This window comes from Humulus lupulus, chromosome 2, assembly GCF_963169125.1.
Source record: "Humulus lupulus chromosome 2, drHumLupu1.1, whole genome shotgun sequence".
Taxonomy (NCBI): Eukaryota; Viridiplantae; Streptophyta; class Magnoliopsida; order Rosales; family Cannabaceae; genus Humulus; species Humulus lupulus.
The window spans coordinates 261,585,845-261,602,574 of record NC_084794.1 but is presented as its reverse complement, the minus strand read 5'-3'; the positions used below and the strand labels follow the sequence as shown (position 1 = coordinate 261,602,574).

The following is a 16,730-nucleotide window of genomic DNA, read 5'->3' as shown; positions in this document are numbered from 1 at the left end:
CTTAACCATTTAGATGAGTGCCTTGAAAATTTTAAAATTTAGAAATCTTTGGTTAAAACTCGAACTAACATGAAGGTTAAAACTTTAAGGACTATTAATGGTCTTGAGTTTGTCGGTCACAAGTTTAATGTTTTAGGCATGAATATAGAATAGAAAGGCATAAAATTGTTGTTAATACCCCACAACAAAATGGATTTGTGGAAATTATGAATAAAACTTTGTTAAGCAAAGTTAGATGTTTGTTGCTTGAATCTAGTTTAAAGAAAATATATTGGGGGGAAGCATTATATATTACTTGTTATTTGTTATTAAACTCAAAATCTCAGAGGAAATGTAGAGTGGAGAGCTACCCTCATTGTCACACATCTTAAAGTAATGTGTGGAGGGTGTGTATGTTATGCACACCATGTTGATGATAAACTTAAAAAAAGTCTATAAAATGTGTGTTTATGGGTTACCCTGTTGAAATTAAGTGATACATGTTATTAACAATTGAAAATAAAGATTACAAAATCATAACTAGTAGAGATGTTATTTTCAATGAATGTGTTTTTCTTTTCAAAAGAAATGAGGAAGGTGTTTGGTTTGATGTTTTAGGTGTTCGAAAAAAGAGTTCCAGTAATGCTCGAATTGAGGTGTAAATAACATCAAATGCATGCCCAGTTAACAAAGACACACAAGAGTGTGATATTGTTGAAGATCACAAGAAGAAAGCTTATCTGAGTATTAACTAGCTCGGGAAAAAACTAAAAGAAAGATTAGACCCTCTGCTAGATATGGAGAAGAGAATATTATAGCATATGCCTTGACTGTAATGAACACTCCAAGAAATGAATCAAAAGACTATACAGAATTTGTTGAATGCAAGGAAGCTCCACTCTGGAAACAAGCCATGAATGAAGAGTTGGAATTGTTTAAGAAGAATGAAACTTAAAGATTAGTTCCAAGGCCCAAAGGCCAAAAAGTGATCGGTATCAAGTAGACATACAAGCTAAGAGATGGTATCCCACTAGAATAACCAAAGAGGTAAAAAGTCAGACTTGTGGCAAAGGGATGCACACAAGTTGAAGGCACTGATTTTATTAAAAATCTTATCACCTATTGTTAAAATGAAGAATATGAGATTGATGTTAGCCTTTGTTGTTTGGTTTAATTGGAAATTTAAATAACGAGATGTTAACAATGCATTTTTAATTGGAAAACTTGAAGACATAATTTATATGAATCAACGTGAATGATCCCAGGTGGAATTAAATAATGAAGAACTAGTTTTTTTGCTGCAATGATTAATTTATAGGATGAAACAGTTACTCGGGCAATGGTATAAAATGTTTAACTTGGTAGTTCATAAAGTGGGGTACACAAGAATACACGATGACATTGATAATGGGGAATGAATTCAACATAATCATGAAATTGAATGAGATATCAAAAGAAGAATTTGAGATGAAGGATATGGGAGTAGCTTAGAAAATACTTAGTATTCATAGTTTGAGGGATAGAAAGAATCATAAATTAGTTTTATATTAAAGCATGTACTTGGAAGCTTCTCTAAAGAGGTTCAACATAAAAGATGCAAAAGAAGCTATTGTGATACTAGGTGGACATTTTGATTTTACTTCTGAAAAATCTCCAAATAATGATGTTAAAAAGGAGAGGGTGTCAAGAATTCCCTATACAGTGGCTATATGAAGTATCATGTATGCAACGATTAGCACAAGGCCAGAATTGGCTTATTCAATTAGTGTGCTAATCCATTTTATGTGCAACTAGGGTAAGAGCATTAGAAAGTTATCATATGGCTGTTGAGGTACTTAAAATCTACCTTAAAGTATGGATTAGTCTACAACAAAGGAGGAAATCAAGCTTCATTTGAAGGGTATGTGGATTCATATAATGCTTCAAACGTAGACGCACAAAAATCGTTGGTTGCTTAATATTTTCATATTAATACCTGTAGTATAAGCTAGAAGTGTCAATTACAACTTGTTATGGCATTGTCTTCCACTGAAGAAGAATTTATGGCTACCAATGAAGCATTTAAAGAAGCTATTTGGCTTAAAGGAATCCTAGAAGAAATCAAGGTGTTGAAGAACAAAGTTGTGGCATTCTCAAATAGTCAATCATCGATCCACTTATGCAAGAATCTAATTTATCATGAGAAATCCAAATACATTATTGTTAGATTATTTTGGATCAGAGATAACATCGAAGAAGAAATTATAAAGCTTAAGAAGGTGCCAAGTGAAGAGAATCTTGTTGTTTCTAGTACAAATGTTTTAACATTTAGTAAGTTCCAATATTGTTTGGAAATGATGAATCTCAGAGAAGACTAATTTCCTTTATCGCCTCGTAGAGTTATTTCTTTTATAGATTTATGTGGATTAAGGTGGATTTTGTGGGATGTAATCTACTCAGTTTTTTATTAGTTTTCCACATTTGGAAAGTTACTTCATTAAGGTTTTCCACTTTGTTGTATTATAAATAAGAGATGCTTTGAATCACTCTTATAAATTATGAAATATCTTTTGTAGTATGGCTAAAAATGGTCTTTTCCACTTAAGTTTAGTAAAAAAAAAAAAATTCAAATAAAAGCAATATATTATATTTAATATTAATTATTATATTTGATTATTTTAACAATTAGAAAAAATATTCAAATAATAACTTAATAAAAAAAACTTATCTCTTTATTTACCGTCTCTATCCTTCCTATTCATCTTTCCCAAAAACTCCATCGTTGCAATGTTTTTTCTTACTGCTTCAAATACAAATACAAAAATTACAATTATCCAAAAATCAAGATCTCGATCCCAAAATAAAAACATCACAAACTAATATACATTTCATAGAAAAACCAAATGATGGGCTACTAAGAAATATTCATGAACAAATTAAAAAATACTCACAAAAGTTACTAATTTTTAGGTAGCTTCGACAGAAAAATAATGGACCTCGGTGATCATCCTCGAAACAGATCTAGCTTGTCATCATTGAAGCCAATCTAATGCAGCTCAATGCCCGCCCAACCCAGCCCATGTTCCACTAATGCTTGCCTTGACTCTAACTGTCTCCAACCCTTCTTCTAAGCTGTCATGTTTTAACTTTACTTATTTGGTTTAGGTTTTCTCATATTTAGGTCATAACTTTATTAATTCCATTTTTAGGATTATTTAGGTCTTATAATTTGTGACATGTAAAAATGTTGTAGATTTTAGGTATATTTTGTATTTATATATATTTAATAAATTAATTATTTTTATATATTTATTTTAATTTGATGTAATGAAAGTTTAGGTTTTATATATAATTTTAGTTTTAGTTTTAAGTTTTTAATTTTAGTTGGGATACTTGCAGCCTAAATACCCAATATTTTAGAGTTTGTTGTTACTATATACCTAATTTTTTTTGCTCGATAAATACTCCATGTTAGGAAAAATTATAATTTTGTCACTGCTAGTCTATTAGATCTGTCAACTACTGACTGAATCGACATGTATCCCAGCTTGATTGGTTAAGCTTATTAATTATTTTAAAAATTCATTTTAATAGATTTTAAAATAAATTTTCTTTATTTATAATTTTAAAAAAATTAAATTGATTTTGAATTTTAAAAAAACAATTAAAAAATAAACTAAAAACAAAACATAAACTAAAACAACAAAAAAAGTACAAATCATGTTATTCAATCTACCCATTTGTGTTCTTCATCACCATAGAACTTAATGTTTTCTAAGTTCATCAATCAGAAATATAAAATCAATTAACCGAAACACTTTATTTATAGATCTCAAACACACTATTAAATCCATTTCAATGTTCATCTCCAAACATTCATATCATTAATTTACAAACAGAATTTATGCTAAAAAATACAAACAACAATTATTCACAGTCAAAAGCAAAATCTAAAATCCAAATAACCATTATACTAACCTAACCGATCTCCATCACCCATCCCATTCTAGATCTATCGAGTTCCTCCAAATACTACGTTGAGCTCTTCTACCTATCTCATTCGTTCGTTGCAGACGTTGTCTACCTAGCATATCTGCGGTCGTTTACAAAAACATGAAGGTACTGTTTTGGGTAGCTTCTAACCCCGATCGAGATCTGTTGTCGCATGAAATTCGACCCATGCCTATGCTTGTTGGCTTTCACGGCTTCAGCACACCCATGCTTAAGAAGATGAAGAAGAAGAGATAGAAGTGGATGGGGAAGAAATATTGAATTTTTTGTTTCGTTGTTTGGATATGAGATCGTTAATGGCTTCATTTTAATTTTTTATTTTTAATTAATTTTGATATTTTTGAAAGTTTTTTTTCATTTTAGAATACATTTTAATTTTTTTTTTATATAGCGAAGGAGGATTCGAACTTAGGACCTCCTCTTTATGAGGAGAGGTCTAATACCACTAAGCTATGCCTATGCCCACCATTTTAATTATCTTTCTAAGTTTATGTTTTTTTTTTTAAAAAAAAATGAGTTATTAATTTTGTTTGAAATTTGTTTCCGAAATTTCAAATAAAGTAAATAAGTAAAAAATTTAGGTTTTCTTTTATACATTTTAAAATACATTTTTTTTCTAATTTAAATTTATTTGAATAAGTATTTTTTTTAATTTATGCGACGACTCAATTAGGAAGTGACATGTGTCGGTCCAGTCACCACCTAACGAAGGTCAATAAACTAGTTTGAGATAATTCTTCTTTTCCTAACATTAGGTATTTATCCTGCGAAAAAAAGATTTGATATATAGTAACAACAAACATTAAATATTGGGTGCTTATGTTGTAAATATCTAATTTTATTTAAATTTAGTTTTCAGAAATAATTTTTATTTTATTTAAATTTAAATTTAAGTTTTAAATATATATATTTTTAAGTTTGAGCTACTCTTTTATATACTTTATAATATTTAAGCATATTTTAGTTTTATTTGAAATTAGATAATCAAATTTGAGTACAATAAACCATTTATAACTATATTTTAAAAAAAAACTTTTAGATAACTTATTTGCATTAAAATTCCTAACCTCACTCACCTTTTGCACTTAGATTCTCATTCTCAAACTTTTTCACTTGTCCATCCAAATTTTTAGTTAAAAAAAATTAGGATTTTGTGGAAAATACCCAACCTGTATATTATTTTGCACTTAGGTCCCTAACTTTATCATTAATTTGTTGTCCTCCAATAAAAAAATAACATCAAATTTATTTTTAAAAAATCATAATTCTTTTTAATCCATAAATATATTAGATTTATATTAATATTTGAACAATAGTTTTTTTTTAAACATGGAATATATCTAAACAATAGTTAAACTTTATTTTTGTAATGTATTTAACATAGTGGCATATTATCATAATTTATGACAATTTCAATAATTATATTATAAATTCTTAAAAATATTAAATTATTAATTTTTTTATTCACAATAAATAAATTACAAAACCATGATATTATTGTATTTTGATTGATTAGATTTTATAAAAAAAAAAATTTAAGTTGGGGATCTATGTGCAAAATTATGTATGGGTTGGGATTTTTTTTTACAAAATACTTATTTTTTTAAATATATATAAATTTGGATAAAATAGTGAAAAGACTAACGATACTAACTTTTTAAGAAGATAGAGATTTAGATACATGTGGGTTAAGTTAAAGATTTTTTCTGCAAATAAGTTCTTTTAGATTATTTTTTTGAAACATAAAGTCTAAACTAGAATTTCACTTAAACATAGGGAACTAAAATTGTATTTACTCTTGTTTTAATATAAATATATATTTTAATTATAATGTATTGCTAGTTTTTAAGTTAAATATTTTATATTTAATATATTTTTAATAAAATAATATATGATTATGACCAACATTTTTATAGATTGTTAACTACATTTTTTGTCAACCAAGGATTAGAGAGAATGAATGACCTTACTAAGATAATGAAAGACATATTTTACGTGGTTCATGTGATTAATTAACCTAGTCCACAATCAATCGTATTAAAGATGAAGAACTTGTAAGGCTCAAGTTTTCTAGATATTTTAGCGGCGTCTTAGCATTCTTCAAAAGTTGGATCCCTTTACAAATGAGTCCCAAACTTTATGTACAAGCGACTTGTGGGAAATCAGTCTTATTAAAGCTAATTTACATTAGTGTAGCTAATCCGTGAATAATTTTGGGTTTTTTACAGGGCATTTTGTAAAAAATTTAATTGTGCATGGCCTATGGGCTTTTACGTAGAGGGTGCGACATATAGTGACGACACCCGGCCTTCCCTAGCAGGCACTGCATGGGGAACACACAGAATGGGTGTCAGAAGGTGGGTGCACATTCCCCAAGGACATTCTCACATTTTTCTTAGGATTAGTGTTGTGGGGCGTATGGACAGGACAACACGTTCTTCCACAACGCCTCTAGTATCAGAGGCTGACGACATGTGTGTCAGTGGGCCTCAAGGACCATTGTGACGACATGTAAAGGAAATTCCCAATGGGGAGTACCAGTTGATAGATTTCTATTGGGAGGTAGGGGTGTACGCAAAGAAGGTCGAGCACAACACTTAGTCTACTATGTCAACAAACAATTGCTTGACACAGAGTCAAGGTATCTCGTCATCAAGAAGTTAACCTTTTGCCTTTTGTCGTCTCTTGCAAGCTCCAACCCTACTTCCAAGCATCTCCATGAGAGTCTTTACCAACCAACCTTTGTGACAAGTCCTGGAAAAACCGAAACCTTAGGAAGGTTACTTAAGCGGGTTATTGAGCTTACAAAATATGACATCACATATCACCCAAGGACAACAATCAAGGGCCAAGCCCTCGTTGACTTCATAGTAGAATGTACAGGAATCACCTAACAGCCAGACCAGTTCGATCAGACCATACCTATGTGGAAATCGTATGTTGATGACTCTTCAAATGAGAATGGCACCGGAGTCGAGCTTATTTTGGTTTCTCTAGGGGCCACTGGGTCTTGGTTTTGGTTTTGACGTATCCAACAATGAAGCAAAATACGAAGCATTTTTCGTTGGACTACGAATGGCACAATAACTCCAAGCTAAGGGACTCAAATTCTTTCAGCGACTCATAATTAGAGGTTAATCAGGTGCTTGGTAAGTATCAAGCAAAATGGACAACAATGGCGTCTTACTTAGCCAAAACGCAAAAGATGTTACAATTTTTCAAGCAGTACATGATTAGGCAAGTCCCTTAGGAGCAAAATGCAAACGTTGATGCCCTCGCCAAGCTAGCTACCACTCGGAACACTGAGTTGCTCAATGTGGTCCCTATCGACTACTTAGTAGTTTCGGGTATCCAAGAGTCTAAAGAAGTGCACATATTCGGGTATGCCAACACATGGATTGTAAAATGCACTAATTTATTTTTTTGTAAAACGTCTCAGTACTCATAAATAATAGAAGAATACAACTTAACTTAAGAAATCTAGTGGGGCCTTGATAAAACATGCAAGTTGAGCCCAATAGCTTAAAACAAAAGTAAATGTACTTATACAATGTTTAAAAATAATTAAAGTTTATGTCCCACTGATAGGTTTAAAAAAAATTAAGTCCCTAACATCGTTTCTTGAAACTCGGCGCTTATGTTGTTCGTTTATTCATTCATAGGATACCCTGACGCCATACACACCCAGATGTCGGAACTCCCCACATCACAACTCATGCCAAAGAGAAACCTTATTTGTTACCTGAAAAGGGAAAGTAAGGGGGTGAGCTAAAATTCCAGAAAGAAAGTACAAACAAATACAACAACATACAAAGAAAACATATTCATATCATAAATCTCATACCATATCGTCGTCGTATGTCATAATCATACTTCATATCCATACATCATAATCATGCATCATAATTAAACATCATCATCCTACATCATAATAAAATGTCATCATTATATTCTTTGTGATCATGGCACCACTATTGTCCATGTCACATCTTAAGGTAACCAGTAAAAGCATAAAACTGGAAAGACCTCCTTTGTGAGGTAAACAGGAAGCTCTGGTCCTTGAATAACCTCGACGCCTTCGCCCTATGAGTTACGTCATATCCTTAGTAAGTCATTTGTTGTGTCGCGCTCAACACGCTAACAACCATTTTCTTTTTCATATAACATACAAACACATGAAACCCATCTCAAAACAACACAAAGGAGAACACATGTTGCACTCACATTCATCATAGCATTTCAAGATAGAATTCCATACTTCATATCTCATGGTCCTTCATCATACATATCATATCATTATTCTCTTAACAGACCAATCTTACAATTTCATAGCATAAACATAGAAATTCTATCTAACTTCCTTACCTCAGGTCCGAGCAAAGAAAAATGAGAAAAACTTCACAACGAGCCTGTAATCATGATCATACATCGCTTCTTAGAATCACATATCAATACTCTTGCCCAACATATACACCCCATGTGTGCATGGGCCATGCACACATGGTTCCAATTGCCCAATCATTCCAAACATACACATCATCACATAAAATCACAAAGGAATAATGCCAATTTGTAGCGTCTCAGAATTTTACTTAGCTGGATAGTAGTAGTAGCAGCTTGTAGTATTATAGTTTTTGTGGTTATTGGTTCAAGTCAGGATTTAGTTAGAAACTTGTAGAAATAGTTATGGATGTAATAAGTTTAACCTATAGTTTAGAAATATTAATTTTAACATAAGGTTTGATTAATATAGTTGGTCCTAGAAATGATATTTATTATAACCTAAGGTTTAGATAGAATAATTAAGAATGCGACACTTGTCACATGCATTTTTATTAAGGATTTAAGGATTTTAGATGAATAAATTAATAAAGGATATATCTAGAAGGTCTAGAACCTTCGAGCAGTTCTTAGGATCACATTTTATTCAGTCAAAGTTGTTTTAACAAACTTCAAGTGTGCTGAAAGTGTGCAAAAACATTTTTAAAATATCAGCGTATGTCAATATATCGCATCTATAGGGGTCGAAATGTCGCCTAAGGTTGATACGGAAAACACATTGACTTCGAACAAACGAAACCACTGAGGCTTGGGATATAGGGGCAGCCGATATATCACCTATAGGGGGCGATATATTGGCTCCTTCAGTGTAGTTTGAAAATCCGTGGAATTCGAGCTTAAAACAGCCCTCAACAACTTGGACTTGCTCTTGAATGTTTTTTATTGAGTTCTGAGCATCTGTTGAATAGAAAATTCAAATTTATACATTTATTTATTCTTTTTAAAAGGGGTTAGTTTCACTCCTTGAACTCGATAAATAGGACCTTGCACTCAGCCATTTCATTCATTATTCAAGCATTTTTCAAAGCCTTCAAGCTGCTAAGTTTATTCTAGAGAGAAAACAGTAGGGTTTTGGGATTAAAAGCTTTTCAATCCAAGATTTTCTAAACACTTGAGAAGTAAGATAGAGTGATATTTCAGTATTGAGGTGTAGATCAAAGTTCTAGTCTATCTGAGGTATTCTTTGTCCTCAGGTTTAGTTCATTATTGTTCTTTTATTTTCTTTCAGATCCTAACATGTTATTATGGCTTTTGGTTAGGTGTTTAAGTTTCTTGAAACTTAAGGTTTTCGGTAAGTTTCTATCTTAATGGTTTAGATCTTCTTTTCATCTCCATTTCTTTAGAAAACTTATGGATCTTAGTATTTGGTTTTAGGAGTTTTCAATCCCGTTCTTGTCATCAATATCCCAGTTTTTGGTAAGAAAAATAGGTTAGATTTTATATGTTATGATTATATTTATATGCTATGTTATGTTTATATGTTATATGTTTATGTTGTAGTCACTTGAGAAATATAGTATCTTAGATACCAAATAAGAAAATCCCAAGATTTTTTTTATCATTATCGTAGATTAGAGTTATGATTAACCTACCTCGAATAGTAGCAAGAGGACCTAGATGGTTTGTCATATACTATTTTGTGATCTAACCTAGCTCGATTAGTAGACAAAGGACCTAGATAGTTTTATCACATACTATGGTAATGAGTTAATGGACATTAATATTGTAGTCCTGTGTTTTTATGATTTATGTTTTTATGTCATATGTTTTATGATTTTTGTTTTAGACTGATGATTTATAATATGTTTTAGTAGATTTTCCTTGCTGGGCATTAGACTCATTCCTTTTTATTTTAGATGGTACATGAAAATAAGCTTGGAAGGTGGGATGGATTGTATCTTTTGTTAGAGAATATATATTATTGCTCAATGGAATTATGGAAAAACCAAATACAACTATATGCAAAAATACAATGGACAAGATAATATTGATTAAATAAGTATTACAACTCAATTGCTCAAAATACAAGTAAATAAAAAGATGTAGAAGAAGAAGATTACAAACTCAATACTATAACAATACAAGTAAATAAGAAGAACAAAAGAATGAAAACACAAACAAACTCTCACACAACCAAAGTGTAGAGTAGTGGGGATCACCAACTTGAACAAGGTTCAAGACCTTTGTCCAAAAGCTTATTTCCCCCTATTCTCTAAGCACTAATGCATCTCTCTAGGAAATAGCTCTCTGGAATTATCAAGCCTTTTGGTGTATTTTTCAGCCAAGTGCTTTGTGGATGAAAAATTGTGTGTCTTACAAGTGAGCATTAGGCTCCTATTTATAGAGTTTTGAGACACCCTTTGAATTTCAAATTCCACCAACCCCCATGGCTGTTACCAATGATTAATTGGATGTTTTATGGAATTAAAATAGAGATTTGGGAGTTACTTGGCTGTTGGAAACGTTCAAAATTGGATAAAAACCGAATTTGTATGAAGCTGTCAGCCACTAGCGTCGCGGCCCTTGGTCATTTTCAGCAACCAATTTTTTTAGTTTTTTCCAAAACGTTCCAATTTATTCCCACTTGATTTTTTAACTTCCATACACAATATGAGAGTTAAAATCACATCTCCATCAGCCATTTCTCATATGGCTTTACGAAATCCAATCTCAAATGTGTAACATATAATGTACACATTATTCGGTAATATTTGGGAGTTACAAATTTGTAACTGATTTTGTAACTCCAAAATATGTCACATTTAGGCACACACATGTGTCCAATTTTGTGACTCTCAATAATATGTTACAAGGTGTGACAAATCACATTTGTGTGACAAATCACATTTTGTCACATTATTTAATCTAATATTATATTATATGAAATAATATAACAGCTTTGGCATGTGTATTGGGCGAGAACTGAATGAATGGACTGATGGGAAAGATCGAGGATGACGTTTTGTTTCAAGTCTTTTCAATTATGTATTTATGTTTTTCTGCATTTATTATTTGAACAATTAAATAAAAGGTTTTTGTTTGCTTTATGATTTTATGTAATAACAATGGGATCCCGTATTTTGGATTTTTATAATAAAGTTCTATTATCCTATGTATATATTCCAAAATAGTAGTTATGCTTAGAAATTTTGATAGTCCGAGGTCTTAGAATTAGTCGGGGCATTACTTAATTCTACCTATTATCCCTTCATGGGTACAAAGTAAAAACTATATTTTTGAACAATAGGCATATATTTGAATGTAAAAATGTATTTGCATGCGATACGCATACGTGGGAGCATTGTTAAAAAGTGACGTTCTAAAACGATATTCCCTACATGCTTATTTCTTACTTTTTCATATAAAATTCAGCAACATGATTTATTTACCATTATTTTTAATCATAAAAATAATTTATTTAACCTTCCTAAATTTCTCATAAAATAATACTCCCATTTACTATTTTAAATTGCTTAGAAACAACAAAATTTGTAATTATTTAGAAATACTTATAAAATTTCAAGTTTCCTTTAGAAAATAACATTTTTTCTAAATTAATTAAAATTACAAGATTAAGTGTGAGAAATTATAATTTAAAGTGTGAGAAAATATATTTTCTCTTATATTATTTAAGACTTAAATAATGTAAGTGTAAAACCCATTAATTTTAAACAAAATACTTATTTTAACTTAATTAACATAAAATTTCAGCAACCTTTGTTTTGTTTAAAAATCATAAGTGAAATTAAGCCCAAACATTTTCTCATTTTAATAAAAAACAACAGCACTTAAATAATAATGTGAACATTCATGGTTACATATTAAAAATATCATTTTTACATATACATAACTTAGGCTAATAATTTATGCAATGTACTCACATTTATTTCATTTGAAAAACATTTCTTATTTTTAAATAAAAAATTCCTGCAACTATAAGATCACTCAAATAAACTTGGATTAAAACTGCATTTTCTTCATAAATTATATATATATATATAAACTAGATGTATTTATTGAGTAAAAACACTATTTTAAATGTGAAATAAAACACAATTTTATTTACATAAAATCAAAATATCATTAGAGACATCACTTGTGCATTTAAATCATTGTTTCACCAATTTACTCACAAATTATACACAAAAATAAGCAAGTATAATTCATCTTTAATTCATGCTTCTAAAAAAAAACTCAAACCATAACCTTCATGTATCACTAATTTATCTTTTATACAAGATTCAAGACAAACTCTTCATTTAACCAATTAACCTAGCATGTTCCTAATGTGTATAAGCGACAAGAAAAAAAAAACAACACCAACATGCAACAATACCCTATAGGCTGACACCACACGCCTAGGCCAAACCCTTCATGCATCAAACAAAACAACCTCTCAATCTAATATCCATAATATCAATCAACCAACAAATCAAAAGAGATCAAAACAATATACCATCATTCATAAACAGTATCCTCAAAACAACATGAACCAAAAGATAAGAACAACAACCATAAGACAAAAAAGGGTTCACATTACCTCTCTTGCTATAACTCAAGGACCAAAACACTGGCCACCACATTTGATTAAACTTCCCTAGGGATTTCGAAAATCATAACAAAGAGAAGAAGAGAGTTCTTAGCATCAAGAAAATAAAAAGATAACTTAGAGGATTCAAACGACCAACCCAAGAACACTTACCTAAGACCTCTGAAATCCTCCTATTCTTTTCTCTTTCTTTCTCTCTTTAGGTCTCATGCTCTCTCTCTCTTCCCTCTTGCACGCCAGCCACAAAATGAGTTCCCAATACTCATTGCTCACCTACTTATTTCCCCAAAGGTCCTTCAATCAAAACTAATGAAAGGGAAACTATTCAAGCATCTTCCCAAATCAAGGTAATTGCAACATTGACCCTAATCAAGTGAATTAAATAAAAATAAATAACAATAGAGAAGAAAAAAAAATCCAATTCCCTTTCCTTTTTTTTGTGGCTCTTGTCCATATCCTCTCCCTCTTTCCTTTTTTTTTTTTTTTTTTCACAATTATTTACTCACAAAAAGAAGCCAACCAATCAAATATACAATAATTTGTGATTCTTTTCCTTACCCATTTTATCTAAATCATCTAATCAAATTGATTTGGGACCAAAACAATTAGGAAAATAAAACATTTCTTTCCCACTAAGCCTTACATGCCTATCTCCCATATTCTCCTTCTTTTATTTTATTTTTAATTCTTTTAATTAAATAAAATAAATCAAATAAAAAGGAAATATTGTGCATGAAATTTATTGCATGCACACCATGCAACCAGGCACATGCACACAAAAGAGAACAAAACAATATACCATCATTCATAAACAATATCCTCAAAACAACATGAACCAAAAGATAAGAACAATAACCATAGGACAAAAAAGGGTTCCCATTACCTCTCTTGCTAGAACTCAAGGACCAAAACAATGGCCACCACCTTTGATCAAACTTCCCTAGGGATTTCAAAAATTATAACAAAGAGAAGAAGAGAGTTCTTAGCATCAAGAAAATAAAAAGATAACTTAGAGGATTTAAACCACCAACGCAAGAGCACTTACCTAAGACCTTCGAAATCATCATCTTATTTTCTCTTTCTTTCTCTTCTTTCTCTCTCTAGTTCTCATGCTCTATCTCTCTCTCTCTCTCTCTCTCTCTTCCCTCTTGCACGCCAGCCACAAAATGAGTTCCCAATACTCATTGCTCACCTACTTATTTCCCTAAAGGTCCTTCAATCAAAACTAATAAAAGGGAAACTATTCAAGCCTTTTCCCAAATCAAGTTAATTGCAATATTGACCCTAATCAAGTGAATTGAATGAAACAAATAAGAAAAGAGAAGAAAAAAAAAAACTCTAATTCCCTTTCCTTTTCTTGTGGCTGCCGTCCATATCCTCTCCCTCTTTCCTTTTCTTTCTTTTTTTTTCACAAATATTTACTCACCAAAATAAGCCAACCAATAAAATATACAATAATTAGTGATTCTTTTCCTTACCCATTTTAACAAAATCATCCAATCAAATTGATTTAGGACCAAACCAATTAGAAAAAGAAAACATTCCTTTCCCATTAAGCCTTACATGTCTATCTCCCATTTTCTCCTTATTTTATTTTATTTGTAATTATTTTAATTAAATAAAATAAATCAAATAAAAAGGAAATAATGTGTAGGAAATTTATTGCATGCACACCATGCACATGCACACACACAATTGCTAAGGTGTATCACTACCTACCATGCACCTTGGTGCATTCAATCAAAACTCATTTTACTCACAAATTAAATTAATAAATAAATAAAACATTTACAATTAAATTCACACAATTTCTACCAAACAATTCAAACAATAAATAAAAATAATTTCTAACACTTAACAATTAAAAATAAAACAAAGCACAAAATTAATAAATAAAAATATTTGGTGCGCTACAATATACCTTCCTTAAAAGGAATTTTGTTTCGAAATTTTTTCTTACCATACAACTCAAGGTATCTTTCTCTCATGTCTTCCTCCAACTCCTATGTTGCTTCTCGTTCCGTACTATTCTTTCACAGGACCTTAACTATTGGAATCCTTTTGGATCTCAGTTCCTTGATTCCCTTTTCGATAACACGCTCGGGTTGTTCATCGTAACTCAGGTCCTGCTTCATCTGTAACGGCTCATAACTCAGAACATGAGAGGGATCTAACACGTACTTATGCAACATCGAGATATGAAAGATGTTATGTGTTTCGGCTAGTGCTAGGGGCAATGGTAAACGGTACGTAACCTGCCCTAACCTATCCAAAATCTCAAATGGACCTATATATATCGGGCTCAACTTCATTTTCTTCCCAAAACGCATAACACCTTTCATCGACGAGACTCTAAAGAACACAAACTCACCCATTGAAAACTCGATGTCCTTTCTCTTAAGGTCCGCGTAACTCTTTTGCCTACTTTGAGCGGTAAGCATCCTTTGGCGAATTTTCTCGATTGCCTCGCTTGCTTCCCTAACCGCCTCGAGGCCTAATATCTACTTCTCCCCGACCTCATCTCAGTGCAGAGGAGATCTACACTTGCACCCATAAAGCATCTCATAGGGAGTCATCCCAATAATGGATTGATAACTATTATTATAGGAGAACTCCATCATGGGTAGGTATCGACTCCAAGATTCTGAAAATTCCAAATCACAGCATCTCAACATGTCCTCTAGAATCTGTATAGTCCTCTCAAATTGCCCTTCGGTCTGGGGATGGAATGCAGTAATGAACTTTAACCTTGTTCCCATAGCTTTCTGTAATCCCTTCCAAAAGTTCGATGTGAACACTGACCCTTGATAAAAAATAATCGACTTTGGAACCCCATGAAGTCTCACTATTTTGCTCACATACAATTCTGCATATTGGTTCGCCAAATAGGTTGTCTTAACTGGTAGAAAACGGGCAGACTTAGTGAGCCTATCCACTATTACCCAAGTAGAATCATGTTGCTTTGTGGTCCTAGGTAGTCCTACCACAAAATCCATTGTTATATCTTCCCATTTACATTTTGGAATGTAAAGTGGTTGAAGTAACCCTGCTGGTCTTTGGTGTTCTGCCTTGACTTGCTGGCATGTCAAACATCTGGCAACAAACTTAGCAATGTCCTTCATTCCATGCCACCAATATAGTGCCTTAAGGTCTTGGTACATCTTTGTCGACCCTAGAATTAAGAATTAGGGTGTTGTATGCGCCTCTTTCATTATACTTTCCTTAATCTCATCATTATTCGGCACGCAAATCCTATCCTTAAATCGCAGCAATCCACCATTGGACATAGTGAAGTCACCGCTACCACTTTCCTGTACCAAAGCCTCTTGCTTCATTAGGGATTTATCCACTTTTTGTCATTCTCTAATTTGTTCTAGTAGGGAGGATTGTAACGTGAGGTTCGCTAGGCCTCCTGTCACGAACTCAATACCAGCGTTTATAATCTCCTTTTGCAAAGGCACCTTTATTGTGCTCAGATCTAAGACTCTCCCATGTCCCCGCCTACTTAATGCATCAGCCACCACATTGACCTTGCCCGGGTAGTATAGAATTTTGCAATAATAATCATTCACTAACTCTAACCACCTCCGTTGTCTCATATTCAGTTCTCTTTGAGTGAAGAAGTATTTTAGATTCTTATGATTGGTGTAATTTCACACCTATCTCCATAAAAGGTGATGTCTCCATATCTTTAGTGTGGGCACTACTGCTGCTAACTCAAGATCATGGGTGGGATACCGTTGCTCGTAGTCCTTGAGTTGTCTAGAAGCATAAGCTACCACCTTCCCATCTTGCATCAACACACACCCTCAACTGTTATTTGATGCATCGCAATACACCACAAATTTTATGCCTTATGTGGGAACACAAA

The 16,730-nt window shown here is 32.0% G+C and overlaps 1 long non-coding RNA gene across 3 annotated transcripts; it reads right to left on the bottom strand.

The window, feature by feature from the left end:
* Window positions 1-7,380: 7,380 nt before the first annotated feature.
* LOC133816663 (uncharacterized) lies at window positions 7,381-13,991 on the bottom strand. Of its 3 annotated transcripts, XR_009885399.1 has the most exons (6): window positions 13,905-13,991; window positions 13,743-13,799; window positions 13,013-13,165; window positions 12,851-12,907; window positions 8,335-8,378; window positions 7,381-7,711 (listed from the first exon to the last, which is right to left on the bottom strand). It is a non-coding gene; the product is annotated as an uncharacterized LOC133816663 (long non-coding RNA). The 3 variants fall into 3 exon arrangements; XR_009885401.1 differs by lacking the exon at window positions 13,905-13,991 and having other exon boundaries at window positions 13,013-13,224; window positions 13,743-13,879; XR_009885400.1 differs by lacking the exons at window positions 12,851-12,907; window positions 13,013-13,165.
* Between the last annotated feature and the right edge of the window lie 2,739 nt (window positions 13,992-16,730).